At 31.9% G+C, this 20,552-nt stretch overlaps 1 long non-coding RNA gene across 2 annotated transcripts; it reads right to left on the bottom strand.

The window, feature by feature from the left end:
• Window positions 1-8,756: 8,756 nt before the first annotated feature.
• On the bottom strand, window positions 8,757-14,325 carry LOC149545710 (uncharacterized). Of its 2 annotated transcripts, XR_016354283.1 has the most exons (3): window positions 14,219-14,325; window positions 12,886-12,994; window positions 10,110-12,771 (listed from the first exon to the last, which is right to left on the bottom strand). It is a non-coding gene; the product is annotated as an uncharacterized LOC149545710 (long non-coding RNA). The 2 variants fall into 2 exon arrangements; XR_016354284.1 differs by lacking the exon at window positions 12,886-12,994 and having other exon boundaries at window positions 8,757-10,613; window positions 14,219-14,324.
• Between the last annotated feature and the right edge of the window lie 6,227 nt (window positions 14,326-20,552).

Genomic DNA, 20,552 nt, shown 5'->3' with positions numbered 1-20,552 from the left:
GATCAAACAAAGTATTGAAAACATGTTGTTGTCATCATCATATTAAGTCCAGTCTCCACTATCAGGTATTTTGGAAGTTTGTAGAAGACACATATGGTTTTCATGCTAATCCTAGTAGGAGAGGTGAGTTTATATCATCCATTATATGTGACAAAATAGATGATCCAGCTGGTCAAATAAATTGCATCAAAGGATTATGTGAAACATGTGGTGAATTGACTCTATTTCCTTTGAAGATTGAAAATATTGATTTAGCAAAAAAATGGAATTGCAAAAGTTACAAATATGGGAAGAATGAAACAAAGTTGAGGGAAGAGAGAAAAAAGTTGGAATATATTGAAGAGGAGTTACCTATTCTAACATTTATGGATAGATTTAAGAATTTGATTCAACCTTATATTCATCACACATTTTTTGCAAAGTGGCAAGCAAAATAGTCTGAAACTCTGAGAGATAATTTCCCACTTGGAATGATTGTATCAATTGTTGATTTAGTAGAGAACTATTCCTTTTTTTATTAGAAAGAAATTCAATCAAATTATTAATTTTCTAAGCATGTCACTATTATGGTACATGTTTGTTATAGATATGCACAATTAGATTTGGATGGTGTTCATAGTACAGTTCAAGCACTAGTAATTAAAAAGGAATATCATTTATATATAAGTGATGATAAATAACATGACATTCACTATTTAGAACATTGCTTCAATATGTTTTTTCTTATTTGAAAGAAAGAGACATAAATGTTGATAAACATTATTTTTGGTTTGATGGATGTGCCACATAGTTCAAATCATCTAGATCATTTTATGCATTATTTAGATATAATTACAATGAGAATATAAAACACATATGGAATTTCTTCTAGACTGGTCATGGGAAAGGTGAACATGATGGCGGTGGAGCTTGCATCAAATGTGCTTTGCAAAAGTATCAAATGAATTATTAGGGAGTTTGTGTAAATGATGCAAATGATGTTTTTGAATGGTGTAAGACACATTTTGCATCAAATAAGGTTGAGACATCATCAACAACGAGTCAAAAGGTACCATATAGAGTCTTTTGGGAGATAATAGGTATGGATGTGTACATCTTTTTAAATTTTATGAATTTAAGTTATAAGATTTTATTGTTAAGTTTTATCTTTCAATTCATTGAATTTTAAATTCATTTTTTTTCATATTTTCAATTTAATGAACTTTCAGGTATTAATAGAAAAAAAAGAATGGTTGCAAGAGGATAGAAAAGACATGTTCCTTACATTCAGTCATGAGTACAGATAATTGCAATTGGACATTGAAGACAAGAGAATACTCATGTTTTCATGATAGTTGCATTGATGAAGACTATCAAGAATGCATCAATCAAACATGTGGATATATAGGTGAATGGATTTTGGTACCACTTGATGTTACTGATACATTTGATAAAGATGATGAATATTTTGATGATATTTCATTGATTTCTAGTGATTATAACCATCTTTGGATTGGTAAAAGTGGGTAAGTATCATAAAAATTAATCTTAACTTGTTAGTTAATTTCAACTTATTATTTAATTATCAATTTAAATTTTCTTATATATGTTGTACACATGTATGTATACTTGTTATGCAACAGATTTCTTTGTAGTTATTGTTGAGCCTAGAAATCATAAAGGTGTTAGTTATTATTTATTGCAATGTACTATAGAGAGGACAAATTTATATGATCCTAAAGAAAGTGATGGAATTTTGTCCCCCATAGGTATTATACATGCATATTTGTATGTACGTATATATATATCAAACTCTAAAATATTTAAATTTTTGGTGCAGGTTTTGTTGTGATAGAGGGAACATATTTAAAGGAAGACAAAATAATCTAACATGGAATACACTTTGTTGATTATCAACCTGACAACAAGGTTTTATAATACAACCACCTAGTTGTTGCTACTAGGCTTTGTCTACATCCAGTCAAACTTAAGTATGTATGTTGCAAGTGGAGACTAGATAGTAAAGATCATGAGAAGATATTACATGTTATAAGTGTAGATCATGGTTGAACTAACCTTTGAGATTTATTTTATAATAATCTGAATTATTTTAAAGTTGTTAGTTTACTATACAGGGTCATAACTCTTAGTTTGTTAGTTTATTAGTGTGTTTTTAATGTACATACATTTTAATAATATTAATTACCATGGATCATATTGGGATCCATTCTCTTGGCAATAAGGTTAATATATTTTTTTGTGAACTATCGTATCTTATTGTCATGTGTTCTAACTAGTAGTTTGAAACATAGCTTCTCAAGATCGACATTCTAAATTAGTTTAAATTGTACTCTCCCTAAATTGTAAACCATTAAAACCCAATATTTCATGTTCAATAACCTAATTGGAAGTTGAAAACCAACTCAATAGATTTTCACATTTTCTATTCAAGCCACCAAAATTTGAGTTGTACAATATTATATAAGACATTAAGCAACCAAAATATCTAAGAAAAGTAAGTTCAATAATAAATTAAATATAAAAAATTTAAATAGCATACAATCACAATCTGAATCTTATGCATTCCTGGACATCTAAACAAACCCATGGCTGAAAAGTGTTGAAAGCTTAGGATGAGCTAACAACCAAGAGGGAGCAAGCACCTCTCAAAACAACTCTAAAGGAGATAAGAAGAATTACAACTCCAATAAGAGCAATGTTGAATGCTACCATTGTCATAAGTATGGGCATTATGCTAGTGAATTTTGGAAGGAGGGTGATCAGTCAAAGAAAAATGCAAATGTGAGTCATGTAAACATGGGAAATGGAAAAATTCCCATAGCCTTCATCATGTGTAATATTGGAGAAGAAGGCATCCTTAAGGTATGGTACCTAGACAACAGTTCTAGCAACCACATGAGTGGTATTGAAAGTTTATTTTCTTTCATTGATATGACTTTCAAGTCTCAAATTAAGATGAGAAATAATAGAGCCATTCACATAATGAATATTTTCCCCCCAGTATGAAGCACAACTTGATGAGTATTGGACAACTTATTCAAAATGGTTACAAGGTGCTGATGGAAAATGACAAGTGTGTCATTCATGAAAAGGATTAGAGTAATAAATTACTTGCAATAGTCCAAATGACAAAGATCCAGATGTTGTCCTTGAGGATAGAGATGTGCTTCTCTTGTCCAGTTAGTGTTGCACCTCCCAAACATGCATGTACAATAATACATCAGCAATCATCTCTTAAGAGCGTGATTGAAGACCCCTCCATGTGGCATCTTAGGTATGGACATCTTGGCTTTGCTGGTTTAGATTTGTTGTCCTAGAAAAGAATGGTAGATGGTTTTCCAAGCATTGTAGATTCATATGACAAGTGTGAGGCTTGTATTTTGGGTAAGAAACATAGGCTTCCTTTTAATTCTAAAAATTCTAGAAGGGCTAGAGCACCATTAGAATTGCTGCATTTAGATTTAGTAGGCACTATGCAAACTTTTTTTTAAAAATTTTTTTGGGGTGGGGGTGGGGAGGGTGCTTATTTATTTATAGATGATTTCAGTTGTAGGACATGTGTGTATTTTTTGAAAATGAATCTAAAGAATTTGACAAATTTGTTGAATTTGAAGCCCTGACTGAAAAATAATGTGGACACTATGTAAAGGTCCTTAGGTCGAATAAAGAAGGGGAGTATAGCTTCAATTTTCTTGTAAATTTGTGCATGAATAAGGACATTAAATAGGAGCTTACAACTAGTTATACTCTACAAAAAAATGAAGTGGTTGACATAAAGAATATGCCGATTGTTGAAAAGGCTGGAAGCATAATGGAAGAAAGATGGCTCCCACTTGAATATTAGGGAGAGGGTGTAGCAACAATAGTGTATTTGATAAAGAAGTGTCCTACCAAGTCAATTCATGACAAGATTTCTCTTGAGGAAAGGTCAAGGAATAGATGGATAGTCAAGCACTTGAGAGTGTTTAGATGTGTAGCATATGCACATGTGTGAAAGGAAAAAAGGTAAAATCTAGATCACAAAGGTGTAAAGTGTATCTTCATGGATTACAGCTTAGAATAAAAGACTTATAGATTGTAAGATCCGATCACCAAGAAGATCATCATTTCAAGAGATGTGGAGTTTCTTGAAAATTAGTCATGGGATGGCTCAAAAAATGAATCTTCAAGAACATCAAGAAAAGTGTCAAGTATTGATGAGGAAGAAGATGACATTGATTATTAGATAGATTATGGAACATCAAAAATGGATTGTAAGCAAAGGAAAAAGGATGAGAAACCTCTTACATGTTAAATGATAGCTCCAAGTAGTTCAAGACATCCCAAAGCTAGTATGCAAACTAGTAGCAACAACAATACTAAGAATTTAGATCCCACTCTCACTTCCCTATTGCCAAGAAAGACTAAGTGTCTAACGGAGATATACCAAGAAGAAAGGTATGAGAAAGATTATAATGAGTGGGTTAATTTTTCATTATTTTCTCATAGTGATCCAATTTACTTTAAAGAAGCTATGAAGGAAGAGAAATGGAGTACTACCATGGATGAGGAAATAGATGCTATTGAAAGAAATGAGACATTGGAGTGACCTACTATTCCTTCCAAGAAACAAGTAATTGGAGTGAAATGTATTTACAAGAACAAGTGTAATGTTGAAGGAAAAATAAATAGACATAAGACATGTTTAGTGGTCAAGGGGTACAAGCAGTAGTATGACAGATATTATGATGAGACATATGCCTTCGTTACAAGGATGAATACCCTACGTGTTGTCATAAAGATTGCAACCCAACACAAATAGAAGGTATACCAAATGGATGTGAACTCTACCATCTTGAATGGTGTATTGAAAGAAGAAGTATATGTGGAGTAGCCACCTGGTTATGAAGTTTCAAGTGAAAAACACAAGGTGTATACATTGAAGAGAGCTCTATATGGGCTCAAGAAAGCTCCAAGGGCATGGTACAACAAAATTGACTCATACTTGAGGAGAAATGGCATTAGAAAAAGTGATGGTGAGCACACTCTTTATATGAAGGAAGAAAATGGTAAGGTTTTGATAGTTATCTTGTATGTAGATGACTTAATCTTCATGGGAAATGCCAAATTCCTAATTTGTGAGTTCAAAGAGGTAGTGAAGAATAAATTTGAGATGATAGACCTTGGTGTCTTGAAGTCCTTTCTAACCATAGAATTAAAACACATGCATGATAGCATCTTCATTTCTCAAGAAAAATATGCAAAAAAGATCTCGGAGAGATTCAAAATGTAGAACAATAAGACAACCCCAACACCAACAATAGTAGTTCTAAAGTTGAACAAGGAAGATTGCAGTAAGACTATGAATCCAATATTATACAAGAGTATGGTTAGAAGTCAAATGTATTTAATAGAAACTTGGCCTGACATGATGCATGCATTAAGTTTGATTTTGAGATTTATGGAAACACCAAAGAATTTTGATTGGCAAGTAAGAAAGAGGATTCTAATATATGTGAATGGTACCAAGAGATCTGGGTTTTTGTATACTACAAATAATGATTTTACATTGGTTGGTTACATTGATAGTGATTGGGCTAGAAGTCTAGATGATAGGAAGAGAACTTCTAGATACATGTTCCATATGGCATTAGGTTCAATTTCATGGTCATCCAAGAAGCAACCTATTGTTGCTCAATCTATAATAGAGGTTGAATATATAGCAGTCAATGCAGTAGCATATCAAGAATTTTGGTTAATGATAATCTTGACAGCTTAGAATAAAAAGCAAGAGGATAGAACCACAATTTTTTGTGGCAATATTTTCTTAATTGCACTATCTAAGAATCTAGTCTTCCATGGGAGAAGTAAGCACATAGAAATTAGATATCATTTCATAAGAGAGTTGGTGGAGAATGGAGATATCAAAATGGAATTTTGTAAGTTTAAGCAATAGATAGGATACATATTTACTAAGCCTTTGGCAATAGGAACTTTTATGTACCTAAGAGAGAGTCTTGATGTAGTTGATTTGGACCAAGAATGATCCTTACTTTGTTTGGCTTGCGATATAGGGGGATTGTCAAAAATTTGAAGTAACATTGGTTAATTTCCCTTGGAGCCAAACAACCACCTACCCATCTGACACTCATTAACTCAGTTAGCTGAGTATTAATTTAGAAAAGAGAGGGAAATAAGTTTTGAAGCTAGACAAAAGGAATGAGTATTCATTCATTCGATTAAGGAGAGTTAGAAGACAAAGAACAAGAGCATAGATTAGAGATAGGAAGAATATTAGTAGATCAAAATAAGGGAGGAATATTAAGAATATAGACCAGAGGACAAAAGGAAGGTTCAGCTTCAGTCTATGCAACTCCAAATGTTTTAATCTCTCTATCATTCTATAAGTTCATCTTGTTTCTCTTGTGAAGCACTAATTTCTCTAGGAGTTACTGTGGATTAATTTTTATTAGTTTAAGTCTTTAGTGTTTTTTGATTAAACCCAAATGCTCCTAGATTTTGTAATGGTTTTAACCTAGTTGAATAGAAAGCAAGCAAGAATGCATACTAATTGATCCTATTGTGTTGGCTCATTGTTTTCTCCTTTCTATTCATTATTGTACGGTGCTTAGTATTTGAGAAGTTCTTATTTAAAAGTTTGGTAGATTAGACAGAAATTTTAATAATATCTCACTTGATTCACTCCTTAACTGAGCTCCTCTATCTAACATCTTGGTTTTGTGTAATAATTGTTATTTTACTTGAGCCTAGCAAGTAGCTAACTTTCTCTCTTACCAAATTAACTTAGTGCCTTCATTGACCGAATTCACTCAAGCTTCGTGTTGGTTAAGTGTTGAGACTACTAAGCTCCACTCTCCTTTGGTGACTGAGTTCCCTCAGCATCCTCTCATATTGAGCTCTCATTACTACTGAGCTAACTTGTCTTCTCCATGCGCCAAGTCACTTGGCACCTTCTTCTACTCTAAAAAATTGACACTCAATATCTTCTTGCATTGAGAAAATTTTTTGTTTTTGAAGTTGAATTCTTTACAATATCTACTATTGGACTCAAATCCATGTGAGTCCTAGGCATGATAAGTAAACATAGTTATGTGGGTGATAATTTTGAGAATCCTTGCTATAAGAAAGTATTAGATTTCATATTTCATTGGATTTTTGATTTGATTTATGATTGACCGATGTGCACATTATAAGAAAGGGGAAAATGAAGGGAAAAAAATCACCATTTTTTTGGGCACAACTATTAAAGTTCTTCCCCTTATTGGTAATGGGGGAGAGAACTTGGGGGTGATAGAGAAATTGCAAAGTAAAAATTTCTTCTTCATTCACCTTTGGTATGGGAAACAAATGAATTTAATAGATATTCATGAAAGCATTATGCTATCTTCATAGGGACATCTCCAATTCTACTAATTCTCCTTTAAAGAAGAACCTGTCTAGTTTTTCTAATATATAAGTGAAATTTTGCTTCTATTGTTCCATGTGAACATTCCATTGCTAGTAGGTATTTCTAGTAGTTATTGATTGTGACCCATTCGTTGAATTAAATTATTACCCTAGAAATAATTTGGGATCCTCCAATTTTTTCTTTGAGGTCCAGTATTACATTAAATTTGGGATCCTCCATTCGTTGAATTAAATTATTACCCTGGAAATAATTTGGGATCCTCCAAATTTTTCTTTGAGGTCCAGTATTACATTAAAGTCACCACCTATAACCATGTTAGTCTCAGGATATGATCTTATGAATATAGTGATTTCATCCCATACTTTCAGCTTGACCATTGTTTGTATTGTTCCATATATATTAATAAGTACGACTTGGAGACTATGATTATTGTTGGATAGCTTATTCCCCATCTAATTACTTTTTTATGCTACTATTTTGATTTCTATTGTTTGTGTATTTCATATGATTCCCATACCTTGTGATGCTTCATCTCATTCTTCCACTTTTACTTTCAAATCTAAATAGTTTTTTTCCTTTAGTTTATCCACTTCTTCTTTATTTATCTTAGTTTCTTATATCAAAATTATGTCTAATTCAAATAGGCTAAGATTATGTTTTAGCAACTATTGTTTTCTAGAGCCATTCAGGCCCCTAGCATTCCATGTAGTGATCCTCATTAAGCATTGGAAGGTCCTTCCCCTTCCCTATTTTCAAAACTTCAAATATCTTTTTTGGTTCATTAACTTGACCATCTTCTTCTCTTAGCTCCTTTAAATATTTTCTTTCTCTTTTCAATTTCCATTTGCCACATTTTGGGGTTCTAAACCCTTCCTAATTAATGGAGATACCAATATTGTTTATTATTGTTTTTATCATTGATATTTGTAGTGATCTCTTTTTTGTCTCCATCCTCATCTATTAAATCCTTGAAAATATTCTCTTCTACTTCATAATCTTCTACATATGTCTCTATTTCATTTTCTATGTTATCCTTTTTCTGTGTTATAGGTGTTTCATTTAGTAAACCAAATTCTTCCCAATTTTGCATGTCATGATTCTATTCTACCTATGTGTGATCTTCTTATTTTTCGCCCATTCCTAAGCTTCTAGGAAAGTTTCTACTTCTAGAGGTACCAAATATTCCTCTGGTGTATTTGTATCTTCATAATTTTTAATGCCAAAGATATATTTTCCATCTATTGGTGTGTGCCAAAATTTGTAGCTTCTTTTCTTTGCTTTCTTTATGATTGTTATATTACTCCATTGTTTTAAATCTACTGTTGGGATTGAACTTTCTTCTTTTGCTGAAATTTTTGGTAGTTTTAGAAGTTCCTTATTTATGATCTCAATTGTTGTGTTTTCTTGATTGTCTATGTTTGCATTATTTATGATATTCTTTCCATTCCTAAGATTCTGATTGTTGACCTCTCTTGATCTATTTGAACCTAAGTTGTTTGTCAAGTAGTTTTCCATATTATCTATATTATATGTTTCTTTAATATTACAGTCTTCCTCTTTTCCCTCTTGATCTGTATGTAGTTCTCTAGATTCATGTTCCAGATAGCATTGTTCCCATAATATAATCTGGTCTTCAATATCTGTCTAAAGGAGCACGATGTCATGAGTCATTTTGTGCCACTCCTGATTGCTACTTTCTACTTCTTTAAATATATTATTCTCCTTTTGACAGATTTTGCATTCCTTTAGAGCTACAACTATTGATAGGCTCTTATGTATCTATTTATTTCTCTTTTCTTATTTAGTCAAACATTCTTGTCTGCCTTGTTCTATGCTCCGCCCTTCTGATGATTTTCTTGCTAATTGAGTGTTTTGCCCGATGACATTTTCCCTTATGTGATTCCCTTTTCCACTGATCCCTGTTCACCTTGGTGCTGATACTTTTTAACATGTGTCTTTTAGATTCCAAATGTTGTGGTCTATGCATAGGTTGGGTCTAATATTTCCTACATATCTTGTGAATTCTAGTTCATAGATGGATCTATTTATGATAATCTTTTTTTATTTCAGTTTCCTTAGATCAGATTCCACATCTATAAAGAATTTAATATCACTTGTTTTATCATAATTTGAATTAATAACTATTAGTTTTCCTAGAGATTTACCTATTTTAATAGGAGTATATAAATGTTTAATTTCTACTGATAGATTTTTACATTCAAACCAAGTAGGTGTTAAATGTTATTTTTCCTCATTTTTATAAAAATAGATCGATATTAAAGCTATTTTATTCCTAATTTTTCTATTTTTGCGATGTAAATAAATTGACGACTTTGGAGAGGCACTATGATACTTACCTATTGCTTGCAGATTTTCTCTAATTTCTTTATCAGATTTTCTAAATACTTACTTGGTCCACTCTAACATGAATATACTCCCACCTCTGAGCATTCCTCCCACTTTTCTTCTATGTACCCTGTCACTGATGATTAGTATATCAAAAAAATTCAATCCAGTTAGGTTTCGTTACCTTAGATGACGACAAATTTGTATCTATGTCCTTCCTCACATTAATTCCTTTATGTGGGATCTTCTTAGGAGACACTTTTTCGTATATACTTTTATGCGGTGCGATCTAAATTTTTTTATTTTGCTTGGGAGACCTAATTTCATTTCCTAGTGGCGCTCGATGCTGATATTGCCCTAGTGGAATGCGATTAACTTTTAATATTTTGGCAGGTTTAAGTAAATTATGGATACAATCATTTCCAATTTTTGCTTCTGATGGTGCCAAATCTGACTGCCGTGCTTGCGTCTTTGTATATCTTATTTTTTCAAAAAGATGCTTCTGCCTATCAGTCTGTTCCTCCATCTCCATTATTTTGTTTACCGCTTTCTGACATGACTTTTACCTTCTCTATTGTTTGATATTACTTTTTGCCAGCCATCATCTTCTTTGGAGGTAAGACATAAGTTATTATACTCTGTGGTGATCTTCCTGTCTCTTGCCGAATGTGTCTGTCTTCCATTTTTCCTTGGTGAACACATCAAATCTGATGCTGATCGGAATACAGGGCAGCACCTGTCGTCTTTTAGCAGAGGTTCCTTTGTCGTGGACATGTTTCGTGCTTTCTCGAGTTTCGATTCTGTAGCACTCTGCTTTATTCGCAAATTTTGCACTTCCTGCTTTTTCGGCCATTTTTTCCTGACAAAAAATTTAACTTGTTCATATGATCAAACGTCATTATCAAATGCGAGGCCTGCATGCAAGTACTAATAAACCAAAAAGATAAGGGGAGCTATCCACCATCAGCATGAAGAGAGAAAAAGTACTAACCCAACTTGGTAGCAATTTTGGCGAGATAAATATGGCCCGTAAATATAAAATCTGAAAATTAAAGCACTGCAAAACTTGTCTTTTAGAAGCCTGAAATGTTGTTGTAATTGAAAATTCAATAGAGGAAATAATAGGGTAGAGTAATTCTCTTCTCGAAACCATGGAATGGGGTTAAATAGCTGCTACAGTCAATTGACTATATTTCTAAATGGTTTTCTTAAAACAAAGATGCAATGATAGGAGATATAGTTTAAGATTTTATTTTGTTGTGCTTGTCTTTCAGCTCATATTGTTATTTTAATAGCTCCTTCAAAATTAACTTGGTCTGCTTTTCCCTTATTCAACCCTTTGATGTCTTCATACAGGTGTTTCAGCTTAGTAATGATTTACTGAAATACCCTTTTTAACAGCTCACACATTTAATTGGAATGAAATCACCCCTTTCATGAAATTCATGGTTGCAAAATTGTCCTTTAGAGCAAATGCTCTCACATGAGAACCAATGAAAATTAATTATTTTACACTGTTTCCACATAAGGTCTTTCTGAATCCAGTTGATTTTTCTTTAGTGATTTATTATCTTTCCTAAAAATTATCAATGAATTAGTGGATTGAATTGAAACAATATAATTCCTCCACTTTAGTGTATATTCTACTATTATGATAGTACATAATTTTATATGGTTTCTTATGGGGTCTTTTTTCTTATTCTACATTATAGAAATTGTTTCCCACCACTTGTAGTTGTTGGAACTGTTCTGTTTTATCTTTTAGGACATATAGCTAGCAATCAACATTGCTTCCTCATCTTTTGCAGAGTTAATGAATAAATGCTTGTTGATTTTTTTTTTTATAATGAATAGTCATTTTTTGTAAATTAAATATTAAAGTTATATTTTCTCAATAAAGGAGTCTGGAATACAAGATCAGTCTGCTAGCATACACACAAGAAAAAGACCAAAAACTTATAAACTATTTGTCAACAAGAACCCATATATCATCAATTTAAAAAGTTATTATTTTCTCTTCTACTTACTTCTATCTGTATGCAGCCCAATTGATAGGACTTGAACGGGAAGCTATATCATCTTCGTCAACAGCCACATTTCTCTCCTCTCCACAAGTTATTTCAATTATCAGCTGGAAATGTAGAAACTCTTAGAGCAATAGCTGTTGTGTAGTAATTTCCTTATTTTCTTTTGATAGAAATAGATTCCATTAACCATTCAATAATTGAATGCTAAGTTGATATCCTTATTTGTTTATGATGGAAATAGATTCCATTATTTTTTGATGCCATTGAAAAATATAAGCCCTCCCTGAATAACTTATTAAGAATAACTTGAGTTCTAGAAGTAAGACAAAATAAAGGTCTCGTGAAGTACATACCAATTTGTATCTCTTATCACATTATTGTGCCAAAATTGTTCCTCAAAACTGTGTTGACATAAAAGATACCAATAATTTTGACCAGACTCTTGAGTCCTGGTAAGGTGCATAAAATAATCTGCTTCTGACTAGTTTTTGGTATTAGAATCGTGGTCGTATTCATTTTCTATTTTTACATCTTGAAATGCTTAGTGAAGTAGATAGAACACTTAAATCAATAGTCCACATAATTGCATTTACATGTCTTAGATATGTACATTTTGGAAATGCTTGTTGAGGTAGATTGAGCACTTATTATGTTAGAGTGCACATAATTGCGTTTAGCTATGTCATATTTAATACATCCACGGTTTTACTTATTATTTCAAATCTTTGATTCTTGGAGTGTTACTCACATGGAGGTAGTAAAAGCTTTCGGAGTGAAAAAATAGAAGGTTAATTATCTATTTGTAGCTGGGACTTGTATGCTCATTTAAGTTTAGGTAAGAGGCGGAAATATGAGACTGAACACTGAGGAGAGTTGCTTATGTTTGGCAACTACTGGTTTTGTCAGAATAATGGGCAGGCTTCCAACTAACATGGCAAAGAAGGTAGAAGCCGAAAAAAAATAGAAAGTTGGGAAAGATCTCCTGAATCCCTGCAAAATATAAAGAGACAAATAAGATGTGTGTTCTCCTTCTCATGGACGCCTTGTGTTATATCTCATTTTAAAATTAAAATCGATAGGAAAAGAGCATTGAAAGAGCCTTACCGGATCTCCAAAAGTGGATTTCAAAACATAGAAATTTTCTCTCTTTACCGCCTAAGACAACATTATCAGGACAATCCAACCCCACACTCGTCCGAAATAAGCCCACGGCCTAACCAGCTTTGAAAGAATCAGAAACGATGGGAAGCCATACCGTGCGGTAAAAAAAACTATTTAAAAGGATGAAGATCTCGATTCTCGTATATTAATGCTTGCAAAACATGTAATTGTAGGTATGCCAAACTCAAATTGCTACGTAGATCGAGGAGCTCACCCATATCATCTTAACATTTATTTAGTTAGCAAAAAAATTATCGTATCTCTCAGTAATGTAAGCATTAATAATAAATCTTTTGAAAAAATTGAATCACGTATATTGTAATATGATCTTTTTACATTTTTAAATTACAAATTCATGTACTTCACTAATTCTAACACTAACAACTACTTTATTTTAAAAAATACTAAATTAATAATAAATCATATATACCAACAGTAAACTAATTTTTTAGCTGAACTTTTTAATAGATCTATGGAGTTGAGATACAATAAAAGAACACCATAAACTATAAAAATAGAAGATGAGTAAAAATTTAAGAAAAAACTCTTTTTCCACACCATGTCAACTTTATAAAATTTAAGATAATGCTCGTCTAAATATTAGAAAAATTCTTTTTCAGCACCAGGTCAAATTTATGACAGAGACATTGAATATACTGATCAAATTTCAATTCAAAAATCTTTAAATCAATAAAATAAGTTTACTTGAAAAATACACCATAATAATAATAATAATAATAATGTCTATTTAAAAGTTGACAAATTAAAAGACAAGCATATCTATGATAGAAATTTCTCTCATTAACAGTTCTCATAATCAATGAATGCCCCGTCTGATAGTACAATTTAAAAAAACACTAAAAATTCTTTCAGAGTCTATGGGTAGAATAATCTTGTAGGGGCCAAGTTGAGATCAGGAGACATATTTTGTAAAAAGACTATTGAAATGTCCAACTTAAACCGACTAAGAATTGTATTCGAAAGCATTATTTTTTATTTTTTTTAAAAGTTTTTATAACTTTTCATTGCAACTTTTGAAGTTTAATATAACCATCAACAAACAATTATCAATTTATAATATCTTTCAATAATGTATTCAAAGTGTTGATTGTATTTTGTTCAAAAAATATATAGATTGTAATTTTGGTTGTAATTTGTTGGAAAAATATAAATTGTATAAATTACAGCTTAACTTATTAAATTATAAAATTAAAATCAAGCTATTTTAAATAAAATATTTACACCATCAATTCAAGGAGAGAGAATAAATGCATACTTCTTTTAACGCTGCAAAGTGCCCAACAATGTTTTTCCAAGACTTCCTATACCAATAGTTGAAAACAACATGAAATCGCTATCTTTGATCATCATAAAACTGTCTTCGAGAAAATAGTTAACGATGTTCAACTAAATACTCGACTTAGAGAGGTAGAAGTCACCTCAGTTAAAAGTTGGTTTGATGGAATATTCGATACAACAAAGTCATGTTTTTCACTGCGTGTCATTAACCAGGGATTCCCGAGTACAATCTGTTACATTAATAAGTTAATATCATCAAACTCGCGTGATGTTTTGGTAAAATAAGCTTTAAATTAATTCTGAGCACTTAATACACGGATTTAAAGCTTTGAAACATTACGAAATGCGTAGTGTTCCTCGTACTTGTCAACTAAGGATACCCTTAACAATATGGAATATCCTATTTTATTATCATGTCTCTTCGATCTTTCTGTTTTTCACTCTTTGATTTGGATGTGTTTCCAATATAACAGTGTTCTGCCATTGGGATATTAAGTCCCGTAATCGTTCGCCTTTTCCCTTTTTTCTGTTGGGTCTTTTGATTTATTTATTTTTCGAGGATGTGAATCTCAATTTTACCTTTTTAAGTCATATCCATTCTATTTTTATATTATGTTCTAATTATTTTAGTAAACTATTGTTCAATTATATTCAACGTTAATATTTAGCTCTATCTCATATGTCTCTTTTTCTCTCTCCTTTCCCTCTCCCCCATTCCCCTTCTGGCTCCCCCTCTTACCATATATTCACCATAATTTTCATCTTAGCCTCTCTCTAACCATAGCTCCTTCTCTCAATCTATCACATCTATCTCCCTCTAATTTTGACATTTCTCATTTCTCCTCTCACCATCACATTGATCCTATTTGACCCCTCTCTCTCTCTCTCACACACACACATTTCTTTTCCCTTCTTAATAAAATATTTTTGTCTATGTAAATCCTTCATACCTTAAAAACTTTTATTCACTAGTTGTGAATTTAAGTTAAAAAAATGTTCATTTTTATTTACCATTTTTTCTTAATTTTTAATTATTTAAAATAATAGTGACAATTTTAAATGCTTATTTTTCTTTTTGTTTTTGATGGGGGGTTCAGACCTGCGAGGCAACCAAGCAAGGCACGAAGCTTGCAAGCTACCAACCAGCGAAGGCCACCACATAGACTTTTTTAGGAACCCAATATGGGCCCACTCATGCCTAAAACCTCTTTGGCATAGACTTTTTAAGAACCTGATATGGGCCCACTCGTGCCTAAAACCTCTTTGGCTTAGAGCCAAGGAGTGATGGGCATCCACACCATCAAAATCACCCAACGCATGATCTCAGCCTCATCCCTTATGATGTCATAGCCTTGCACTCAAAGACTTAATCTGTGGTGGGCTCTTTGTGAGCCATTCAACTTCACGAGTAGTTTAAGAACATAAATAATTGTTTAATTAATTTAATTTATTCAATAATAATATTAAGGTTAAAAAATTATTTCTTATTTGTTTCTTTTTATATTAATTGTCATTAGAAAATAAACATTTCATCATTTTCCATATGTTTAGCTTCCTTAATTTTTAATTTAAAAAAAGTATTAACAAAGTATTAATTAAATATAGAAAAAAAATTAATCAATTTATTTTTAAAGAAAATCTATTTAGTAATTAATTTGTATGCTAAATATAAATATAAATAAGAAATATTTTAATTTTCTTTCATACTTAAAGATAAGAGGGTACTATTGTTTTCTATTAGTTTCTAAATACCAAATAAACCCTTCAATATAACTTAAAATTTTGAAAACAATTAAATATTTTTATAGACAAAAAAGTTTTTCACTAGAGAATTCCTCATAAATTAGGAATAAAGAATTGAAGTTAAAATCAACAATCTAAAATAACACTTAATACATCTATGAAGGATTCAAAAAGTCAATGAAAATGAATGATTAGAGAAACATGTATCACATATGAAATAAAATGCATATGATGTATTTCAAATCAAAACATTAGATCTTCAAACTAAATTATAAGTCATTCCTAAAATGCGGTGAGATAAGGAGAATATACATGCACGGAAGACATTGCACAAAGTAAATAGTTCAATTATCTTGATATATATATATATATATATTCTAAAATCTCTTGAACTTAGTAAATTTTGCACTAACAAGTCCTATGTTTATGAATTAAAAGAAACCAAAACAAGGGGGCCAACCCTTAAACAATCAAACTGGTCAACTAATAGTAGATAACCATCAACTAAAACTACCTCCTACCACAAGGTTCTAATCCATAATTAAAAGAGTATTAGCAGGCCTAACATACATAATGCCTATGTAAAAACCATAAAAGCTATAGTAATATATAAACAAAGGCATGACAGCCTTAAACCCCATCAAGTTCAAAGACTAACAAATTAATAGCATAAAGCAAAAAATAAAAAATTTAAAATCATTAATGCTTCTTAGCTTCTTTCTTCCCCAAGAGGATGTTAGCCCAATCTTCTGCAAGGAAGTCAAACAACATTTTTGTGTCCTCCTTAGGTAGGTACCCTTCCAAGTCCTTGAGGAGGTTCAATGTGGTAGCAATAGCATGTGTCACTTTAATAGTGAACTTTGTCAATAGGCACATTCTCTCCTCTAGTGCATGAATTCTTTCTTGAACCTCATTGTGAGACTTCTTGTGATCTCCATGTTGGTCTCATGCATGTCACTAGGAAAACCATTAGCCTACATCATAGTAACAACCTACACAATTGGGGGGTTAGCATTATCCTTGGAAAAAACCTTAACAGGGGAGGAAATAGTTATGGGGGAGGGAGTTCTATCCACTATATTAGGGAACTAATCCCTCATTAAGTCCACACATCCCAGTCTGATGGTTGCTGAAACATGTGACACCAACTTTCTCCTCGTCAACCGCTCATCTGAACTAGATCGAGAAGAATCTAAGATCTCCTATAGCCCTATGTTGCATAGAGTGCTAGAAGAGAATAAAATATTATAATGTTTGAGTTTGATGATGTCAATGTTTACCAAAAATTCTACACTAATAAAGATAGCCAGACATGTTCTACATCTCTACCTTCAATAGTATCTAAATGCTTCAATCAAAAACAAATAAGAGCTTCAATTTTGAGAAAAATTTTTGGCCAAGTTGCAACTAAAAATGAAATTTAGTTACATCAGGTTTTTATTATCATTTCTAACACTTTTCCTTGTGAAAAAAATGTTCAGGATATGAAAATTTTCACTCTTCCTCGAGTTTCACTAGTTTAAGGTTCCAAAGTTTAACCATTTCTAAGAGTTTCATAGATTCCAAGGATACAAAATGATATTGTAGAGCCTCTCAATTGTTTTAATTTATTTTATTATATTATAACTATGTTATAATTGAATTATACATGGTAAAAACTTAAATGATTTTTTAAAAACTGTTATTAGTGAGTTTCACAAAATTTACAATCTTTCATGATTCCAACCCTTCACAAATTTTAGGATCTTTATGTGAGGAAAGAGGGAGAATATCATTTAATGACTTGTATAATAGGCAACAAAAGAGGAGGATATCTCATTAAATAATTTTAGGTTTTGAGTTCTATAGCTATGGATGATGAAAAAACAAGAATATTTCTATAAGAATATCCCTGGATCATTTATCACAACAATACAATTCATCAAAAATAAGATCTCTATAGAAATAGTTGAAATTCTGAAGAGGGGGAGGATGAAATTTAAGAAAATCTACTTCCAGAAAATTTCTTTTCAAAGATAATTTTTTTTTTCCTTTTCTTCACTATGAATTCTTCTAAGATCAACATATTTGTAGAAATTATCAGTTCTGATTATCCTTTTGCATAATATTTTTTTTTAAATATTTGAAAGAAAAGAAAAGAAAAGAAAAATGACTATGTAAAAGAGATTAAAATCTAAATAGAATATTTATTAAAAATCTAAATGAGTTCTAGACAAGTGGAATAACTTAACATAGATAATTAAAAATATGTTGTTTAGAAAATAATAAATTTGTAAATTAATTGGCACCAATATGAAATAAAGATAGAATACTGGTTATAGTACTTCAAAGAAAAAGAACACATATAACCTCTAAGTAAATTATTTGTATTATATTTTCATAGAATAACTACCTAAAAATGATTTTATAATTGCATTACAATAAAAGAAAAATGTACTTATTGTAGTCAAAGTTATTGTAATATTAAAGAGAAAAGTTCTATGACATATTTTTCTATTTCTCTAAGCTTTATTTGTAATGCCCTACCAAGGGATCCAAAAGAATTAACCTAAAGTTTTACTAAATTTTCCAAACATTTTTTTTTTAAACATGAAAGATAAATCATTCACATCAACACATAGTAGCGGAAGCAATACATGTAATCATATAAAATCATACATAACAGGTTACATTCCTTAAGGATCCCAAGATATCGAGTCACATTTAATCTAATTAATTCTAAGTCTAACAACTACCACATTCACATGAAAGAATATCCAAATGCATCTTGGCAAATTAATTTGGAATGCTCAATCATCCACTGTACATGTCACAGGGTATGAAAGGCTTAAAAGAATATACATATGCAAAGATAACGATACGCCAACCTTATTGAATCCATGATACCAGTACAATCAAGTAAATGAAACCATCACATGCTTGATATATCCATCCAACAAAATAGATAAAATATCCATCATAGAAGATATAACAATGATCATTAAAGATAACGATCCATCATAAAATACAACTAACTAAGAGTACAGTTCGTCCCAACCATCAATAGCATCATTAGACCATCGTGGACCCTGGCCATTCCCCATGTGTAACATCCCAAGTCATCGAAGAGATCATCGGTGCTATAGTAATAGGGATGTCACTCTTAAACATACTAACACATGCATAAAGAAATCTAACATGGTACAATATATGCATAAATAAATCTAATATGCAAGAGTACAACATAAGATGGTCCTATAAAGTAGATAACATCATCTATCAAATTCTAATCAGCAACATAAAGAAACATACTAGTAAGTAACATCCATCATAATGATCCATGTATAGAATAAAGGTAAATGCCAACAAGGAATGCTCCAGCCACGGTGTCTTGGACGGATCTCAAATGGTAAGAGTGAAAAGCACTACCACCTGACTGTGTGGGACCTAAATGGCCCAGTCCCACCGTGTTGAGGAGATAGTCTCAAGTCGCAAATAGGATATCAAATCACAAAATCACAAGTCCTCTCTAAGTCTAGGAATCTTATGAAGTATACTAACTTAAATGGTTCCAACACATAAATCGACATCTAGACCTAGAGGCACCACAACACATGTAGGAAATCTACTATGCAAGCCGGAAAGTGTCATCACAAGGTCATCTAGAAGTTACCCTAGCAGTTAGCTAGGACTCCAGGGTCCCTACTGATCCTTGCGGACTAAGCATTCTCCCCACCCTAGTCTGTACTAGCACTTGAGGCATGGGCAAGAACATGCAATTATCTTGTTAGGCTCATTTAGTCAGTAATTAGGTGTGATGTTTTCACTTGATAACCAACTTACAATGAGCTATCCTTGGTAGCATCTTAGGGCCCTGGCCCCCATTAAAAACCCACTTCTCGACACTACATATAGATAACCTACCCTAAGCTCATGAAATCATAAATTACAAAATCACCTCAGTCCTATGCAATTGACTAGAAAGCACCAAAAGATAATCCACAATAACAACATCAAATCTCCATGAGCAAGTGAAAAGCATCGAATGATAATCATGATCACAATAGTTCTCTATCAACAACTAAAGGCATCAATGATAATCACAATATCCATCAATTTTCAATGAGCAACCGTAAAATATCTCAAAATAAACCACAATATCCATTGGTTCTCAACAAGCAACCAAAAACCATCTCAAGTAAATCATACTGATCGAAGACTCACAAAATGCTCAAGTCCAACATGTCACAACATGGCATCATCAAGAATAAATCAACACTTCAGTCCCATCAAGGCGACTGGAAAAATAATCCAAGTATAATTGATCAATGACTCAAAAATGTTTAAGTCAAGAGTCTCATACACATACATCTTAGCTTCTCTCAAGAAGACTGATGAGCATCAAAGAATAGCAATACAAACATCTCATAGAGCATATCATCACATCACCATGGTTGGGTTATATAAAGATCGAGACCCAATAACATCAACATGCCATCACATCTTATAACCCCTAAGACTCTGGTAGACGTCCTATAACTGGTCAACACTCTAGGACCACCCAAAAACCCAAAATAGATAGCATAGAG

Source organism: Cupressus sempervirens, chromosome 7 (assembly GCF_028749045.1).
Source record: "Cupressus sempervirens isolate cs-2001-9-10 chromosome 7, ASM2874904v1, whole genome shotgun sequence".
Taxonomy (NCBI): Eukaryota; Viridiplantae; Streptophyta; class Pinopsida; order Cupressales; family Cupressaceae; genus Cupressus; species Cupressus sempervirens.
Note: the sequence above shows the minus strand (reverse complement) of the source record. Positions and strands in the feature narration are given on the sequence as shown.